This window comes from Ixodes scapularis, unplaced genomic scaffold (genome assembly GCF_016920785.2).
Source record: "Ixodes scapularis isolate PalLabHiFi unplaced genomic scaffold, ASM1692078v2 ptg001158l_1___fragment_1__unscaffolded, whole genome shotgun sequence".
Lineage (NCBI taxonomy): Eukaryota > Metazoa > Arthropoda > Arachnida > Ixodida > Ixodidae > Ixodes > Ixodes scapularis.
The window spans coordinates 702,632-710,321 of NW_024610106.1; the positions used below are offsets into that span (position 1 = coordinate 702,632).

Here is a 7,690-nt window from a genome sequence, read left to right on the forward strand (position 1 = left end):
CGATTTCCCCGTTAAATTTAGCAGAAAAATTTCCGTTACATTTTTTCTGCTAAATTGAGCTAGACTTCAAGTGTGACGTCATTACGGGAAAGGTCTCATAATGCAACACGCGTTTACGCCAATGCCGACGCCGCTCAACCCGGAAACGGGCGTCTAAAAGCTGCACTTTAAAAAAGTTACCCAAGCTTGACTATCCTGTCAAAGCCTTAGAAGCACAAAATGTGTCAAGCTCTACCATACACATGATGTGCGTGCTGTGCATATGGGGATTGCTGGGCACAATGTTCATGGCTGCTCAGCCTCATCTTCTGCCTGCCTCTTGCTTCGTGCATTCTTCACTCCCATCCGCTAAGGAAGAGTAAGAACGCATACCTACTTAAGCCTTGCACGCTCCATTTATTTCTAATCTTACGTGACATGCGATACGTAACCTTACACTACAGTAAAACCTCGTTATAACAAAATGGGATATTACAAACTAATGGATATAACAAAGCAATCATAATTCCCCTTGCTTGCTAATAGTATGGAGAAATGGACATTGGCTCTAACAAACTAATGGTTATAACGAAATAACTACGACCGCTCCTTCAACTTTGTTATAACGAGGTTTTACTGTATTGGTTATCATTTTGTAATCATGCTGGCCTACTTAGCACTTGCATGATTTAATCAGGCCTGAACTTAGGTGACACATGATCCCGTAATCTCCGTGATTAGGCAACTTATGTGGTCATATAATGTTACGTGATCATGTGCCATATTCAGAAATTTGGCAGTGCTGCTAGTGCTCCCCTGAAAAAGAAAACCGTGGATATAAAACCCCGCTCTTGGAAGCGGCTATGAACTCTTGCCGATGGCAGAGTGGTTAAAGCACCGCGCTCCAAACTGTGGGCACATGGGTTTGAATTCAGTCGAGAGCTACCAATAAATTTAGTTCCAATTTATATTCAATTTAAAGGGGCATTATGTGTAAATGGGAGGAGAAGGCTGAAAGGGGGAGATGGCTGCTGGTCCCTGTGGACGGAACCTAAAGCGATATGACCGACACACTCTGCAATGGCCTCCGGTCGGTGTTGATGCAATGTGATCTCTGCCCAGTGCTCTGAATGTCAACGTGAGGAGATTCATCAAAGCGCGAATAAACGGCGGGAGTAACTATGACTCTCTTGGTGCCCCTTGTTTACGTACCGCCATACCAGGTATGGCACTGCATAGATTGTTGGCACTGGGCACGTCATCGCATCCTGCGTGCGCCGTGGCCTTGCAGCTGCCGCACATGGTCGACTTGAAAGATTGACTAGAACGGTCGTTCATCTTTAAGGGCAAGGTGCTTCGATCTAGGGGTGCTGTATCCAGGTTTTGGGCGAGAGAGTGGCACAAGAGTGCAGACGGTGCTGCCCTGAAGGAGTGCTCACGTGTACCGTCTTCGCAGGTGTGTTTTGGAAAAGGTACACGTCCGATGAATGGAAAGAGGTTCATTGATTTGGTAAAGACGAGGGCAAATGCGCTTCCTCACATGACTAGGACTAAAAGGGGTCGGGACGTCTTGACTCGTCGGGCCGGTTGTGACTCCGCGGAGTCACTGGGACACATTACGCAAAATTGCTTCTGCACGCACAGTGCCAGAATCAAACGACATGATAGTTTAGTGCAGTATGCTCCTGGTCATCTGAAAGAAAAGGGATGGGAGGTGCTGGTAGAACCCGAGTGCCACACCGCAACACAGAAATATGTGCCAGACCTCGTTATTGCAGGAGGTAGTCAGATGACTGTGGTTGATACACAGGTGGTGGGTACGTATTCCACCCCAGATGCCGCACATGAGCGGAAAGTGCAAACTATAGTGTTCCAGAGCTTCTGGATATTATTAAAGGGGCCAATAGTGTTGCACCGGTTGTGACTAGTTTGACTATCACATATATATCAAGTGTTTGGTCGCCAAAAAGTGCTGCAGCTCTTACCAATCTTGGGTTTGGTAGACAGGATTTTAAGGTATTGACTATACTTTGCCTTCGGGGGGGGGTCAGGTGCTTTCGTCGGCATCAGCAGATGACCTCCGTGGTGCACGGGCGATGAAGCGCCCCGGCGTTTGTGTGTTGCCATGGGGCTATTGGTGGGTCCCTCTCCCTTGGAGAGGATAAGGACTTCCAGACTTCATGCCAAAGATCAGCCTGATGCCTCTGCGAAGGGGTGGGCGAGGAAACGATTTTTGTGCACAAGTCCTGCTCGTTAAAAAAAAAAAAAAAAAAAGCCAAATGCCTTGGGTATTTTGTGGGTAAACAGAAAGTCAGCTTCGTTTCGGCTGCGTTTGGTTAGCGAGCCGAGTTCCCGGCGATCGCGCCTTTGGCCAGGTCCGCACGCCTCCACGACTATTGCGTGCTCCCGGACACCGCCGGGTACCCCCCGCTGCTCTTGGAAGATTCTCAAGTCCGCCAGCGCAGTTTCAGCACCTCTCCAAACGTGTGAGCAGCCGGCCGCTGAGGCTTTCTTCACCCCTTAACGGTCACTCGTTTTTTTGGCTGCTGGAGTTAGTGCTAGGCGCTAGTGGACCGCTGGTTCCTACACTAAACATTTTTTTTTTCAGTCTCCGTGCGTCGAACCACGCACAAAAGTCCCTGGTCCCACTGCCATCCTTTTTTTTTTCTCGTGGCAGCTCTGCCGGTTTCCAGTTCGAACTTTGCACGCGAACTGGGAGCGCATGCAACTTTGTTTAGTTGCGCCGGCCATCAACAGAGGGCAATACGTTCCACCCGTGGATTTCACCACCTCTGTTAGACTAGCAGCAGAGAAAAACGTCTTTTCACTTTCCTTTCCTTTCTTTTAGCAACATTTGTAGGTTTTTTGTTCGTAATCAAGCGCAGTTCGGCACTTTGGCGCAATAAACATGGTTTTTGGGTGTTTTTTTTTTGTGCTTCGGCATGCAGCGCTGTGGATCGGATCTACGCTTTGGGGCTACGCAGGGCACCACTAGCTGGTTTTCACTACATGTAGTGGCGTAGTCTGCAGGACTAGTATAATCTAGTGCTCTAGGGAACTTTGTACCTTTTGAACAAGTTACTGTGGCCTGTACAGCACAGGCCACATTACCAGGCTCTCCCTCTCGGCCTCACAGCCTACACTTAAATACAAATACCCTGTGTCGCAAGCGGCTGGGGGAATAGTGCTTCATATTTTTTTTTTCCTATTTATTTCAGCATGTCAGGGACTCATCCATCACCTAGCGTGTTAGCAAACCTTTGAGAGGCTGTATCCCTCAGATGAGATTGTCTGCCACCTGTGCGACAAACGACTAACTTCTCGCATCTCTCTGGGGGGCACTACGAACATGTTCATAGTTGTCACTTCGTACGGAGGTGCTTCTATTGCCTCGCCAAAACGTACACCAAGAGCACCTCCATGTCGTCTCATTACACAAGGTGTCGGAAGAAACCATTAGTATCGCCCACTTCAACCGTAGTGACGAACGCCGACTCACACAGTGTGGCCAGCAACGAGCTTCCGCAGGCTTCCACTCCTTCCCCTGCAAGTCACACCGAGGAGAAGGAGCACCCAGAGTTCTCCCGGGACTCCAAGAGGGCAGACATGTCGATGCCCTTCACAACCAGCACCCCTGCTTTGCGTCTCCCACCAGCAGGTGACTGGACCACGGAGGACGTCAGGACTTTGGCGGTCCAAGAATTGTCGATGCCCGCCAAGATGAAGTTTACCAACAAAGAACTCGCCAAGGGGTACGCAGGGGTACCTTGGCAAACCATCAAGGGCATCAGGGGGCGGAAGTTGTACAGGGACTTGCTACAGCAAGAACAGCTGCGGAGCAGGTTACCTCGGCCGGACTCCAGGGTTCCTGCACATGGTGAGCCCCCCACTGCCACTCCAGGGGGACCACTGCCATCAGTGCAAGATTCCTCCGGCCTGCAGACGGACATACCCTCATCACCCCTCACCACGCCAAGACCACAGCGGTGAAGCGAGAAGTCCATACATCATTCTCCAACCCCGGTCACCCCCCGAGATATCCCCCCTACACCGGAGGCAAGGCCCTGGACAGAGAGGGACACTCATGCACTCGTGCTGTGCAAGCTCCAGGCTTCTCTGTGCATGCGTAGTGACGAAGAGCTCGCTGCATTGATGCTAAGAAGAACATGGCAGAGCGTCCGGGACTACCGTCTGATGCCCCAGTGCGCAGAGGCGATGCGCAGGGAGCTCGGCACGCGACGGGGAAAGGATGTCTCACCCTTACTCCGAACTTCATCCCTTTGTGGCCCCTCGCCAGACACCCCGCCAACTGTCATCGTTCCTGGTCCCTTTGCTAAATCCATCATCGCAGAGGTCACACGTACATTGGCACCGCAAACTCTCTTCCACCAGCAGAGTTCAACGCGCGGTGGACCGTCTCGGAACTGACGGCACTGGCCAGGGCAGAGATCACCTGCAAGGACCACCCTCATATGAACCTTGCTTTTGCCAGGGTATTCACCACCCAGTCCTCACAGGGAATCACAGGGCAGCGAAATACACGCCATTACGAGGAGATCCTGGAGACCTTCAAGGCGGCGGCACACAAGCAGCCGGTTCCTATTCAACCGGTCCGCGTTCACGACGCCGGATCTGCCTGGGTGCGTCTGCAGCCCGCACCAGGAACCCCTGTCACCATCGCTCAAGGGTTGCTGGACCCCATCAAGATAGGAGAGGACCTGGGGAGAGGGGAGGCACCGAGGGCAGCAAGAAAAAGAAGCGTCGTCTAGCCAAGAACCGTAACCAGCGCCGTAACGAACGCTATGCAGAACATCAACGGCTGTACAGTCTGGGGCCTAAGGTGCTCGTCGACGAGTTGGGGCTGGACTGGGCTGACCCAGCAGTCCTCTTCTCGGAGCTCCACCGGGTCTACGACCTTCTCATGTCTACACCATCAAGACCGGTTGACGGGTTCATAACATCCGAACAAGTACTCAACGTAGAGGTGGAGCCGTTCACCGAAGGAGAGCTCCAAAGAGTGCTCAAGAACACCGACGCAAAGACTGCCCCTGGCCCGGACGGCCTTACCCTGAACGAGGTTTCCAGATTCCACCAGCCATTCTTGCCATCATTTTCACCAACTGGTTGGCCTTCGCTATGCTTCCCGAGGACCTCAAGGTGGCCAAGAGTTTTCATACCCAAGTCCCGCTCGGCCACTACTGGCGGAGACTTCAGGCCCATCACCATCTCATCCATCCTACTGCGCATCTACACACGGGCGCTGCTCCGACGGTTCGCGCAAGATCACGTCTTCCACGACCTCCAGGGTGGATTCGGCGACGATAGGAGAGCTTCATCCAACATCAGTCTTCAGGCCCTCATGAAGGCGAGGAAGCAGGCTCGACAGAGCTTCTACAGCCTGAGCCTCGATGCCTGCTGTGCCCCGTCTGCGGAGTGCCGGAACTGCACCACCCCATCCACCTGGCGGGCGCCTTGCACCAAGCTCGCGTCGCCGCGGACTGGGCTCGCCGAGCCGCACCACCTCCTGCTGCACCTCCGGCAGCTCCCCGCCCATTGAAAGTCGCGGAGGCCATCCGGGTGCTCCGCCGATTCCGCCCGGATCTGCTCCGCGACCCGGCCCACGAGGAGGCCATCTTAGACCTCGACCTCTAAGGGGGAGAGGTGTGGGGCGCTCGGCCCGCCACACGGCGGCCAAACCGGCGACTAGCGGGGGGGCGGCTCCCGGTGCCCATTGCATACGCACGGGCTTAAAAGGGGTGGCCAGTGCGGCCGACAGGAGTTGCTGTCCCGAGTCTTGGCCAGGTCGGGATCCAGGAGTCATGGTAATAAACCCCGCTTGACCCCAAGGAAAGAGTCGTCTGATTGATCACCTGCGGCGGACGGCGGAAGTCGCAGGTGATCACCACTCCAGAACAACACTCCAGAAATAGTGCCACAAAGAGTGCCGCAATGATTACGAAAATTTTACCTACTTTTCCTTCGTTCAGCACGTTCCAAATGGAAGTGTAGCTTTTCAACAATTATTTTTCACAATGGCATGTTCTTTAACAAAGGAAAGTGGTACACGCATTTATTATGGGCATATAACTGAAAATCAAAGCAGAATACTAATTATGGTCTTTATTTCCAAAAAGACAAGATACTCTGGGTGCCTTGCAAGACTAGGCAGGTAGACGGGTCCGTATGGAGGAGCGTTTGCCAGCCAGCCAGCCAGGGCAAACACTACAGCGTACCGAAAACACAAAATCGCTACATTGCGCGAATAAACTTTAAACATTAATTCATAGACGTTGCAACATCCATGAAACAAATACAGGCCGTGGTAATGAACCACTAAGGTTGAAACCAGCTACGCTTCGAACGGGCTCGCCGCCGGCAGAAGTGGTCCGGGATGGAACGCCAGTGCCACCTGATAGATTCTACACAAAGTGCCTCACATGGAGGCCGCCGCTTTTTCCACTACCCGCCTTATTCTGGTTCGCTATAGCTCGTCTGCTCACTGTGCGATGACGTAAAGGCGGGCCCTGCAGAAATCACAGGCTTGAGGAGAGCGGAGGCCGGCGCAGCTTTGAAACCGGCTGCCGTGGCCCGTGTCTGCCCTCGGGCAGAGTGTCGGGGGCCTCCAGCCTTCTAGTTCACCATGGCTGACAGCCAGGAATGCGCAGATTCAGATTCCTCACCCCCTCGGGCTGCCAAGAGGACAGACTATTGGAGCTGGGAGATCCGCGGCATCTCTAGCATCGGAATCGTTGGGTGGGTGTCCGACTCCTCTCGGTTCTAGGCGCAAATGTTACGGGCATGGTGGAAATCGATATAAGTAAAGCTCCCCGCCCCCCCCCCCCCCCCAACCTGCGTTCACGCCGCTTCACAGCGACAGTGTGTGGCTGCTAAGTGCAAAAGCATTAACCCACTTGGCACCCCCCCCTCCGTACACGCCGCGTTGCGGCGTCCAGCTGACAACCCAAGCCCTGCTTTCCTTCATTGCACATCCGGAAAGGAAGTCTTATACCCTTTAGTTCAGCAAACTTTTGTTGGCAACATTTTTTTTAAGTGTTAATCATAAAAAAGAAATGTAGTAAATATCGACAAAATAAAATGTTCAAGAAAAAAGAGAAAAAAAAAGTAAGTCCACACTGCAGACCGAACCGGGGTCCGCTGCGTATGAGGCAGACACCTTGCCACTTAGCTACGCTACCGCTTCGGAAATTCGTTCTAACCATTCGTTTTATACGAGTTTCAAAACGTCGTGTGCATAGCAATTTCCAGTCAACGTGCACGCGCCCGTGCATATAATTTTACTCAATCAATGTATGCTCGAAGATCCGCCTGCCTCCAAGGGTGACGGACATGACGAGCGAACGGCACATTCAATGCCCATGTCCACATGCCCGAGGGCTCGAACCGTTGCGCTGACTGGGGTTTATTCAAGCCCTTCAGAGCTGTTCTTCAAGATGATTTGCTCAAAGTATCTCGGTAAGTGGCCAAAAACCACTGCAGAAAACACTGATGAGTAAGACTAGGCTGTCTTATCAAAACATTTTGTGGTCTTCGGACGAAGGCCGAGTGTTTCTTTTCTCGTGTTACTGTATTTAACTATTCTTTTATGTGCTTGCTTGAAAACCTGGTTGCGTCCCACCATTAGCTCTGAAGATAACTTTCCGCCCTATTTTGAAATTTTTTTCATCGCGATCGTGACTTTTTTTTGCGAGGT

At 52.3% G+C, this 7,690-nt stretch overlaps 1 long non-coding RNA gene across 1 annotated transcript; it reads right to left on the reverse strand.

Moving 5' to 3' along the window:
• Positions 1 to 3,657: 3,657 nt before the first annotated feature.
• LOC121834412 lies at positions 3,658 to 4,513 on the reverse strand. Its single transcript, XR_006077202.1, has 3 exons — positions 4,238 to 4,513; positions 3,827 to 3,915; positions 3,658 to 3,745 (listed from the first exon to the last, which is right to left on the reverse strand). It is a non-coding gene; the product is annotated as an uncharacterized LOC121834412 (long non-coding RNA).
• Positions 4,514 to 7,690: the final 3,177 nt, after the last annotated feature.